The sequence below is a fragment of the Capsicum annuum genome, chromosome 1, assembly GCF_002878395.1.
Source record: "Capsicum annuum cultivar UCD-10X-F1 chromosome 1, UCD10Xv1.1, whole genome shotgun sequence".
Lineage (NCBI taxonomy): Eukaryota > Viridiplantae > Streptophyta > Magnoliopsida > Solanales > Solanaceae > Capsicum > Capsicum annuum.
The window spans coordinates 92,034,530-92,047,604 of record NC_061111.1 but is presented as its reverse complement, the minus strand read 5'-3'; the positions used below and the strand labels follow the sequence as shown (position 1 = coordinate 92,047,604).

At 33.5% G+C, this 13,075-nt stretch overlaps 1 pseudogene; it reads right to left on the bottom strand.

The window, feature by feature from the left end:
• Nucleotides 1–7,162: 7,162 nt before the first annotated feature.
• On the bottom strand, nt 7,163–10,675 carry LOC107857741 (annotated as a pseudogene).
• Nucleotides 10,676–13,075: the final 2,400 nt, after the last annotated feature.

The window sequence follows — 13,075 nt, the reverse complement described above, 5'->3', positions numbered from 1 at the left end:
TGTGTATAACTGAATGAGAGTACATGCATGAATATATATACAGTAACTGAAATCATGATAACACTGGATACTAAATCTGACTACTGATTAACTGATATCTGAGTATACTGATACTGAATTACTGATAACTGAATAACAGTATTTCATAGTCCTGAATCTTTGGAACTATACTAAGTTTTAAACTGAGCTGAGTAACTGTATCTGACAGTCCTAAATCTGTAGAACTGGACTGAGTTCAATATTGAGACTAAAGGATATATAAGATGTGCAGATTGTATACGGGATGACGAACTCCCCATGGGTCCTACTTTGGGAGGCTCTCCTCCATAGATATATACGCAGATTGTGGGTGATCCCAGAGGTTTTGTGATGATCTTATGCATCATCATCATCATCATATACATTGTACTTTCTTTATTGTGTTTGTATTGTGTTGTATTGCCATATTGACTTACCATCTATGTAATTTTCTTGTCTTCTTATACTTGTATTTGATGATCTTGTATATCTATGTTCTCTCTTGTTCTGCTTATATATGATTTAATATATACTCGTGTTCTATCTTGGTGTGATGTTGCAATTTGTACAATATATTATAACTGTTAGTGCAAGCGGTGTGGGCTACCATTGTGGGATATTTTTTTATTACAGGTGACATGGCTTTAGTGTGTATTTAGTATGATTTATTTTCTACTTTTCTCGGTCGGCCTATAATACTTACTGAGTACAAGTGGACCATACTCCACTCCTACTTCATTCTTTTGGTGTATCTTTAGGTTCGATCGTACCTCAGACTAGTTGATTTTGGGTGCCTTCAGATTACTCAAGGTAGAGGTTGGACATTCATACGTCTGGAGTTCACCTCTATCTTTCTGTATTAGTTATGTCTTTATTCATATTTGGAGACAAATATAATTCCTTTGTTGATATTTTTTGATGTGTTTGACTCCTGGATTGTATTGGCAGTTCTTACATTATTTACACCTGGTTTTGGGCATGATTAATTTTTTGAATAAGTTCTTTCTGCATTGTTGTGATTACTTGTATGGTTTGGCTTCATTATAGAAGCCTTACCTTGGGTATTTCTATCTTTACATTTTCCTTTTTGTATTAGTTTGGGTGATAGGCTTACTTTTCAAGGTCATCGTGACAAGTGCCATCATGACCCTTGTTCTTGGGTCGTGATAGATATTTTTTAAAAGCAATATAAAATACTAGGAACTCAAACATTTTTAGGAGAACTGAAACATCCGTCCCCTTGTCTAAAGTCATGTCTTGAAGACTTATCTTTAATTTTAGTTAAATAATTTAGTTATTACTAATAATTACTTTATTTGAATCAACAGATGACTAACTTGTTGCAACAGATAACTCATTTGTTGGGAATTATCAAACAGATATGATATCTATTGCAATAGGTTATCCATTTGTTGGAAGAAAGCAAAACAAGTCTTTCTAGTTGCTTGAGTTCTTCTAGCATATGAATAACCATTGTAACAGATGGGTGATCTTTTGGAAGATCTTTTCTTTAAAGCAATTTTCTGTCCAATATAAAAAAAAAAGATAAAATCCTAGGGAACTCAAAGCTTTTTAGGTGAACTTAAAAGTCCCTTTGTGTTGTCTTATCTTATCTTTTCAATGTCTTCTCTTTCTTCTCAAAGGTCACCGCCACCACCAATATTTAAAATAAAAAAATAGCACATCTGTTTTCTCAACTCTCTTTCAATTTTTTGGTCATATATTTTCTTAACTCTCCTTTAATTTTCTCCCTCTCTCTCTCTCTCTCTCTCTCTCTCTTTCTCTCTCTTTCTCTTTTCTTTTCAATTTTCTCCTAAGCTTGAGAACATGTTCCCACTGTGGTTAAGTAGTTAGACTATCCGATACCTCCTTTAGGTAGTCATCTGACTATGAAGATTTACAACCCTTCAACCCCTCTTTGTTGGTATCTAGAGCACATAGGCCTAATTTTTAGTCACACAGATGTAATGACTCCGTGACTCATCTTTATTTTTATATGTATGTATGTTTATGAATTATGAATCAATGAATAGTTTGACTACTTCTTGTTGTTATTTACATCTACTTTCCTGCTCTACTTTTCATTTACAATAATTTCATTGAATGATGGATAGTTTTCAAGAGGTTAATTGATTCCAACTATGAGTTATACAATAGTGAAGTTCATAGCTAAAGAAACAACAAGGATATTTTCTAATATGGTTAAAAATGAGTCATTTCACATCAAATTAGTCTAATAGTATAGACATTTATTGCAACAGATGACTAACTTATTGCATCAAATGGCTAATCTATTTAAAGTTATCAAACAGATATAGACAACTGTTGCAGCAGATGACTAATCTGTTGGAAGAATCAAAATAGTTCTTGCTACTGGATTGAGTTCTTCTAATAGATAGGTCATCTATTGCAATAGATGACCCATCTGCTGCAATAGATGACCAATATCTTGCAATAGATGGATCATTTGTTGTAAGAAATAAAATAGAACATCAAGTGTTTCCATTTGTTACAATAAATGGGACACCTATTGGAAGAACTCAATTTATGTATGTGAATGGATTATGAATGAATGAATGACTGCTTCTTGCTTTACATTTGTTTTCCCTTTCCCGTGATTTCATTGAATGATGGATGGTGTTCAAGAGCTTAATATCTTCCAACAATGACATATATGATAATAAAGTTCATAGTTAAACCTACAACAAGACTATTTACTAATAATGGTTTAAAAATAAGTTATTTCACATCAAATTTGTCAAACAGATCTAGACATCTATTACAAAAACTGACTAACTTGTTTCAATAGATTAATGACCCATTGCAATAGATGACTAATCTTTTAGAAAATATCAAATAGATATAGAAATCTATTGCAATAGATGATTAATCTGTTTGAGGAATCAAGATAGTTATTGCTACTGGATTGACTCCTTCCAACTAAAAGGTCATCTATTGCCACAAGTTAGTAATCTATTGGGAGAATACAATCCAGTAGCAAGAAATATATTGTGCTTTTCGAAGAAATGAACCATCTGTTACAACAGATGAGCCATTTATTGGAAGAAAACAATCTAACAGCAAGAATTGTATTGTGTTCTTCTAGAAAATGGACCATTTTTTGAAGAACTCTATCCAGTAGTAAGGGTTTTGAGTTCTTCCATCAGATGACCCATCAGTTACAATAGATGGTCCATTTGTTGGAAGAACACAATTTTGTAGCAAGAACTATTTTGAGTTCTTCCTATAGATGACCTATCTGTTGCAACTAATGGTTCATCTATTTGAAGAATTCAATTCAGAATCAAGGGTTTTGAGTTCTTCCAACAGATGGATCATTTGTAGGAAGAACACAATCCAATAGCAGGGGTTTTAAGTTCTTTTGATAGATGACCTATCTGTTATGATAGATAGGCCATCTGTTGGAAGGACACAGTCCAGTAGCAAGAACTGAATTGAGTTTTTCCAATAGATGGGCCATCTGTTAGAAGAATTCAATCAAGTTGAAAGGGTTTTACATTCTTGATGACTCATATGTTACAACATATGAATCATCTATCAAATTAACACAATCCAGTGGCAATATTGTTTTGATTTCTTCCAATAAATGACCCATATGTTGTAACAGAAGAGCCATCTGTCGCAACAGATGGATAATCTGTTGCAAATATTTTTTAGTCTGTTGTATTTAGTTAATTTCATGTTACCTTTTTTTATTGATGCACAAATAAATTACTTGACCACAAATAAAAATATATTTGTATAACAAATAACATAACATACATTCCTAACAATGAAATAAAATTATCAAAGTCATAACTAAACAACACCAGGTTTGTTTTTTGTGGCCAATGTTCTTACATATTGAACATTTGTTTTTCCTTGATAGAAATAATTCTTTGGCTCCACACCTCCTCTTATATCACCTTCTTCTCAATTCTATACTATTTAGGTCTATATATGGAGGAGTATTTCTGTCTCCAAAATCTTTGTAGGAACAAACCAAGAATCTTCAGTAGTCACCAGATTAATATTCTCACAATATGCCATAGTATATTTTTCCACCAAACAATATGGAGATGAGTTCTCATAAATTTGATGTCCATATTGGGCTCGAAGTGCTTCCATAGCATATGGTCAAGGTATTTTGTCCAAGTCAAAAACTCTACATGTATAAGATCTTCTTTGAAGATCACCTTGGAAACATCACAATGACCGTTGATAATGAACTTGTAATTTTCTATTTGATGGGTCAATAACTTATTCCACGAACTGAGGTGCTTTGATATTTGTTTTTTCATTGAAGGAACAAGTCTGTTTTTCGAGTTCACCAACTCCATATGCCTTTCGTGAAATAAATTGGCAAACCTCTTGTTTATTTCACCAAATAGCTCCACAATGGAAAATTCTCTTTCAACACCAAACATTGAATTCACCGATTTAACTATGTTTGATGTTATAATATTATAAATATACAAAAAATCACTTAGTATGATATACAATATATTACAATAAACTCAAACAAGATACTAAATTTATAATAATGTACCGATTTTTCAGAAAAAACACCCAACTCCATCTCTCGAAACTAATACATTCGAGATGTTGTGCTGCGTTAGGTACCATATGCATTATTTGATTGAAATGGTCAAAAAACTCAGCTCTATCACATGATTTAGCTACTCTATAAAAATAAGACATGACCTTTGAGTTGTGATAGTTGTTTTGAATATTTTCCCCAAGATACCTCATGTAATAATCAAAGTAAGTTGAAGGGTAGAAATTGAACCCATCTTTCGAATACTTGAATGCCTATCCAAAATTATACATAACTCATTGGTATCATCTATACAGTTTTGCATTTGTTCACAAAAATATTGATACGAGGCATAACAGTCTTTTTACACTACAAAAAAAGTGACAAAAAAGATGTGGTTCTCTACATCCTATGCCACCGCCGATAAAAAAACTCTTTCATACTTGCTCCTCAAGAAAGTTCCGTCGACGACTGTGAATTTTATCAATTTTTGAAAACCAAGAATCCAAGCACCATAGGCTACAAAAAAGTACTTGAACCTTTGATTTTCATCAACATACAATGCTGTCTTACTTCCAAGATTTGTGGACTTAGGAATGTAATGGCAGGCACAAGGACTGTATACCCGTGTTTATGTGTTCCCCAAAACAAAAACTTAAAAATCTCCATGCCCTTATAAATCATTCTATAACTTTCCTTTCAACCCAATTCTATACAGAGTTAATTGGTCAATTCATTGTAAAAGGGACTTTTCCATTGGGAAATCTATTTTGGAAATATTTACCAATGACCTTCCATGAGGATTATGGCTCGTAATATGATCTAAACCACATGGGTTATACTTTTCATAAGTTATAATAACGAATTTGTCAGAACTTATAAATTTTATGGCTCTCAACCACCACTTGCACTCCAGATAATAACATCTAAAATAATACATATTTCGTGAATTGATCACCTTCTTTAGTCAGAAATCTTGTTTCAAGCAAGCAATACTCAATGAATTAACTAGTTCTTCCTTGTTCTTAAATTTTATTCCCTTATAAAAATCAGTCTCATCGTCTTGAAGATTTCTCTACTATTTGATTGAGAATTGCCCACTGTATTGCTTGCAACAACGGGCATAGGTGTTTGATGGTCCTCCTTCACTTCATCCTTACTCTCATCATTATCTTGAATGTTTATGCCCAGATCATCTAATTTATCATCAAACATATCTTGTTATTCTTGTTGTTGTTCTTCTACATTTTGATTCTCATTCTCTATTGGTTTTTCAACTACGTACATCCTTAAAATCGACCTAGCTGCATCACTCAGATAAGCACGCAAACAAACCTGATCACTTATCTTAAAAGGTAAGATCTTTGATCATTGTACAAAACATCTCTTTGGACTATCATCGCTATCATCTCTAACACTTCACCGTTCTTCCAACCTTAAATATATCAATTTTTCTTCTTGATCAATTCACTGTGACAATCAACACCTATTGTTATTTTTCCCTCCATTAATGGTACCTAAAATATTTTTTAAAAGGTTAATTATGATATTATAGTAAAATTAATAATAAGAGTATAGTATATACTATACTATCAGTATATACACTACACTATTATTATCAATGTTGCAATATATGAGACATCTGTTGGGTTAAGCTTCAGGTTTTTTCCGAGAATAGTAACATGAATCCTAACAGATAAGTCATCTATTAGAACAGGTGACTCATCTGTTGCAATAGATAATCCATCTATTGCAACAAATTAGCCATCTGTTAGTATAGATGCTATAGTACTATAGAACCTAATGCTGATTCTAACAGATGAGTGATTTGTTGCAATAGATAGCTTATTTATTGGATTCATATTATAGTTTATATAGTGTTGTAGTATGAATCCAACAGATAAGTCATTTGTTGCAACAAATGACTCGTCTATTGGATTTAAATTCAGATTTTGTCCACTGCAACATGAATCCTAATAGGTGAGTCAGTTGTTGCAACAGATCACCCATCTGTTGGATTCAACTTCAGGTTCTCTTGCAATAGATGAGTCAACTGTTGCAATAGATGACTCATCTATTGGATTCAGCTTTAGGCTCTTTCATTATAGAAAAAATAGTAGTCGCAGATATACCCAGATGATAAATTCAACTAAAACTCATAATTTTATTTACCAAAATCACCTATGAAATAATTTTCAACAATATACGAATAATATTTGACCTACAAATTTGGTCTAGTAGCGGTAACAACAATAGTAACGATCAAGAACAAGAAGATGATGATGAGGATGAACAAGAAGAGATGATAATGAAGAACAAGTTAATGATAATAAAGAAGAAGATGATGAAAAAAGCAGTAGCAACAATGAACAACAATAAAAGCAAAGAGAGAGAAAATAACAATAAAAGAGAAGAGAGAGAAATGCGTGTTTTTTCTCCTCCATTTTTAGTTATATTAGGGTTTGTATTGGGTCAAAGTGTAAAATAAAAACTTGTTGTAAATTCTTAAACTTTTTTAATCCATAATTAAATAATTGCCACCTACCCTCAATTATGAAAACATGAGTCACCTCCACTTTATTTTAAAAGTTTTTCCTAACCTATAATTCAAAAGCCCTCTAAAACTCCCAAATCGATGACTCCTATATTTTTCATTGGTGAACCAATCAAATTGTTGTCTTTCATTAGGCAAAACACAGTTACTCCTGCACATAACAATGGTGCCGCTCTATCCATTGGTAGGTTACCCAGTACAACAACCACAAACCTTCAAAACAGTAATCAGAGAGATTAGTTTACATTAATTTAGGAAATTCATAAGTTGAAGTGTGTAAGTTTATACGACGATCATAAATTAATAATAACTGAATTCACTATATATACACACACATATATATATATGAAATTATAGGATCTATGTAAAAATTAATGGATTTCAGTCAGGGGCAAAGCCTGAACATTGCCTTGCAGAACCTGATAACTTTGGCTCCAAACTCTGTATCAATGTTTAAAAGTTTACTTAATAAGTATAAATTATTCAGCAGGAAACTACATTTTTTAAATTTCAAAATCTATAAGCTCAAAATGCTGACTCCGCCCTAAATTTTATGTGAACCTATCTTAGTAGCCAGCTTTGCCCTTGTTATACAAGGGAGAAAAAAAAAGGGATTGAAGAAATAAGGTAGGAAACTAATTAATACTACATGAATATTTTACCTGTAATGAGAAACTAGCATCTTGGAGTAGCCTCCATAGGTGATGCTACTGTCCCAAAAGACACCATTGTAGGTGAACTGAATTTGTCACAATAATTTTCTTTTGAGTTTTTGCAAGACTCACATTGTAAGCATGATACTGACATGAAACCAACTCCTACTTTATCCCCTATTTTGAAGTTAGCAACATTGCACCCAACATCCAAAACTATCCCTGTAATGTCATGCCTTTATTACAATAATTGATACAAATATCATCAACAAAAACAACAACATACATAGCCAACGTAAACCTACAAATGGGGTCCACAGAAATTAGAATATATGCATACCTTACAATAAGAATTTTAATTACTCTAATGGAAGTAAAAGGAAAAAATTAGAGGATCTTATTTTTAATTTGATTATTATTACCCTGGAACAATAGGATACATAGTGATACCCCAATCATTCTTAGCATAGTGAAGTTTAGTATGGCATATTCCACTATACAAAATCTTGATGATCACATCATTTATGCCATTTTCTCTGCAATCATTTATGCGATTTTCTCTACATAAGAATAATGTGAAAATATAACTTTTCGAATGTAGGAATGTGTCATTCTTTTCTAAACATACTAGAAACGAAAGTATGCCATATATGAAAATGTTGCACAACTTCTATTGAACATGTATGGTTGATTTTGTCAATAGAATCAAGAGATGCCCATCCAAAAATAGCTTTAGTGTGATATGGAGTTGTTTTAGCAATCAAATTAAAATTTCCTTTTTATTTTATTTCTTTTTTGTTTGCTTTTGTGTGTATAGATAAGTGGGAAAGGGCGGATTATCTAAAACAATTTGAGAGGGTTATTTATAAGTACAACAGAGAGCGCCTTTTACAGTGATAAATTAGACTTAAAAGATTCGAAGGGTTGTTAATACTCCAGAACAATACACTTTAATTATTACTGAAAAGTATCCTATGTTTATTTCCAATAAAATAATCATTCAATAAAATGACAAAAATGACTAAAGAAGAGAAATGGAAAATCCAATAGAAGTTCCTCCTTTGTTCATTATATTTTTTATTGATCCAATAGAAAATACATCACTGTACTATGCAATTTCAATTAATGCACGACGAATAAATAAGATATTTCTTTAATTCATATATTTTCTTCAAACCTTTATAAAAGTTAAAACTTTCTATACGAGGCCCTATATTTATAGTAGAAACAATTTAACTTAAATTTACAAGCATGAAAATGCAATTTTTAAAATTGTTCAACTATTAAATTACAATTAGAAAATTGGAAAAAAAAAGTTAGCTCAAGATCAACCTCCAAATCAGCCTTGGTACTTTAATTTATTTGATAATTAAAAGAGAAAAAAGGAAAAAATGGATAAATAAAAAAACACACTTAATGAAATATCACAAAGAGGAATAGAATAGCCATCACACTCTTTCTTTAGTCAAGTAATTATAAATCACACATTTCCACTTCTTTGAGGACCATCGAAAAAGTTATTAAGGCTGTAAAAGAATTAAAAGGAAAAAAGTGAAGTACAACAGAAAATTAGGAGAACCTTCTTAGTATTAAGAGAAGAATTCCTTATTAATTATTAGAACCTTCACCGAAGCCACATCCTTAGTCCTCAAACGGTAGACTTATCTATCCAAAATTTCCACCATGACTTCCTCATAAGACAAGGAATTAGAAATACTAAAACTCTCAATAGATATAATCAAAGAAGGGTCGCCGACACACTTCTTCAACATTGAAACATGAAAAACCGGAGGAATGTAACCCAAACTCAAAGGCAATTCCAACCCGCATGCAACATTACCCACCCTCCTCATAATAAAATATGGGCCCATATAATGGGGACTGAGCTTTCCCTTCTTACCAAACCTCACCACTCACTTCATGGGAGACACCTTCAAGAATACCCAATCGCCAACCTCAAACTCCAACTCCCTTCGCCTCACATATGCATAGGACTTTTGGCGAATCTGGGTATTATTAAACTTATCCCTAATCACCTTCACCTTCTCCATGGCTTGGTGAACCAAGTCCAGACCAAAAAACTAGTCTCACCAACCTCAAACTACCCAATAGGATATCTATACCTCCTACAATAAAGGGCTTCAAAAGGAGTCATCCCAATACTAGAGTGATAACTGTTATTATACGTAAACTCAATGAGAGGCAAATGATCAACCCAACTACCTCCAAAATCAATCACACAAGCCCTTAGCATATCTTTCAATGTCTGAATTGTCTTTTCCGCTTGCCTCTCAGTTCGAGAGTGGAAAGCGATGCTAAGGTTCACCTTAGTCCCCAAACCTCTCTGAAATGAATGCCAAAATTGAGATTAAAACTGCGTACCTCTATACAAAATAATGGAAACTAGAGCACCATGCCATTTGACAATCTCCAGGATGAAAAGCTTAGCATAATCCTCTCCAAAATAGGTAGTCCTCACATGCAAGAAGTGAGCAAACTTAGTCATCCTACCCACGATGACCCAAATAGAATCAAACTAAATATGAGACCGTGGAAGGCTATAGTAAAATCCATGTTAATTATCTCCCACTTCTGCATGGGTAAATCTATATCTTAAGACACACCACCAGGCCTCAAATGTTCAACCTTAACTTGCTGACAGACTATGCACTTAGCCATTAAATTGGCCATATCTCTTTTTATGTTGTTCCACTAATAGATCTATTCAAGTCAATATACATCTTTGTCAAACCAGTTTACTGTATACCACAACTCATGAGACTCAGCCAAAATCCTTTCTCGCATCCCATCAACTTCTAAAACACACAACCTACCTTGGTACCTCAAGATACCATCACCACCAATCTCCAAAACCATAACCTTTTGCCGATCCACATCAGCCTTAATCTTCATCAAGATAGGAGCCAAAACCTGCTTTTTTTAACCTCAACACCTAGAAAGGACTTTTTACATCAGCACTAAGAGATGACTTTTCCACCTCATGAACAATCACACCTACATCCTCAAAATCCAAAAAACAAACTCTAAGATTGGCCAATCAGTCAATATCTTTCACCAATCCTCACTTCTCCTCATCTACAGAGACAAGCTACCCATGGAAAACCTACTAAGAGCATTAACAACCACATTAGCCTTACCTAGATGGTAGTGAAGACTCATGTCATAATCCTTGAGCTTCTCAAGCCATATTCTTTGCCTGAGACTCAAATCCTTCTAGGTGAGCACATACTAGAAGCTCTTATGATTTGAACAGATATATATATATATGAACCCTATACAAATAATGATGCCAAACTTCAAAGCAAAAACCACCATAGCTAACTCTAAGTCATAAGTTGGATAATTTTTTTCATGGACCTTCAGCTGCCTAGAAGCATAAGACACAATCTTACCATGCTTCATCAAAACACAAGCCAATTCCACACCAGATGTATCATAGTAAACAAAAAAAACCATCAATACCCTTGGACAGAGTCAAAATCGAAGAAGAAGTCAACTTATCCTTTAACTTCTCAAAACTACCCTCACAAGCATTGAACTACAAAAACTTTACCTTTTTCTGAGACAACCTTGTCAATGGAGCAGCAATAGAATAAAAACTCTCTATAAACTTCCTATAATACTCGGCCAAGCCCAAGTATCTCCTAATGTTGGTTAGAGATGTGGGTCTAAGCCACTTCTTTAAACATTTTAATTTTATGTGGGTCTACCATGATCCCTCACTATAAATAACATGACCCAAAAAGGTCACAACATTCAACCAAAACTCATATTTTAAGAACTTGGTATACAATCGGTGATCCTTTAGAGTCTGCAATACTACTCAAAGGTGATTGGTATAATCCTCCTCACTCAAAGAATATAAGAAGATATCATCAATAAACACTATCATGAACAAATCCAAGAACTTTCTAAATACCCAGTTTATAAGATCTATATATTCCTCCAGAGCATTCGTCAATCCAAATGCCATAACTAGAAACTCATAATGACCATACAGTGTACAGAAAGAGGTCTTAGGGATATCCACCTCCCTAATCTTTAACTGATTATAACACAACCAAAGATCAATCTTAGAGAAATATCTAGCACCCTAAAGTTTGTCAAAAAGGTTATCAATCCTTGAGAGAGGGTACTTATTCTTCATCGGCACCTTATTCAAGTGACGGTAGTTTATGCATATCTGAAGGCACCCATATTTTTTACGCATAAAAAGAATAGGATCAACCTACAGAGAAATATGAGGATGAATGGAACCCTTATCAATAAGATCCTTTAATTACTCTTTAAGTTCTTTTAACTCAGTTGGATCCATTCTATAAAGAGGAATAGAGATAGGATGGGTATCAAGTAGAAGATCAATCCCAAAATCTATTTCCCTATTAGGAGAAATACAAGGAAGATCATTGGGAAACACCTACAAAAACTCGTTAATAATAGGGACATATTGCATGGAAGGACCTTTAGAATCAGAATCCTTAACTCAAACTTGATGATAAAGACACCCCTTGGAGAACAACTTTTAGTCTGTAAAATAAGAAATAAACCTTCCCTTAGGTACTAGTGAACTCTCTTCCCACTCAATCACTAGTTCATTTAGGAATTAGAAATTGACCTTACGGGTTCGACAGTCTAGAGAAGCGTAGCACGAATGAAGCCAATCAATACCTAAGATCACATCAAAGTCTACCACATCTAACTCCATCAGATCCACCAAGGTCTCCTTATAATAAATAGATACCACACAACCCCTACAAACCCTTCTAGCCACAATAAGATCACCCTTAGGGAAAGACAGAGAGAAAGACTTAAAGATACTCTCGGGACAAAAACTAAAATAAACAACCATAAAGGGATCACATAAGAAATGGTAGAATCCAAATCAAGCACATAATAGAAATCACGAGAGAAATTTTTTTGCATACTAGTAAAATCATTAGAAGATGCGTCAGATTCCTAAAAGTTTTTTACATACTAGTAAAATCATAAGGAGAAGCATTAGATTCCTAACACGTGGAAAGAGCACAAAGATAGTTCCAACTAGCGTCGGTGCTAGAAGTAGCACCTTTTGGCATAGGAGTTGAAGAGGTAGCAATCATAACCCTTTTTTCTCTAGTAGCAACATTTACTGACAGACAGTTCCTCTGAATATAACCAGTCTAAACATATTTGAAATACAGATTCCTTCCCTTGTCACAATAACCAAAGTGCATCTGTCCACATAGTCTACAAGGAGATTAAGACCTGGCTATCTGAGCTCTACTAGCCTGAGACTGGGAACCTTGTGCCTTA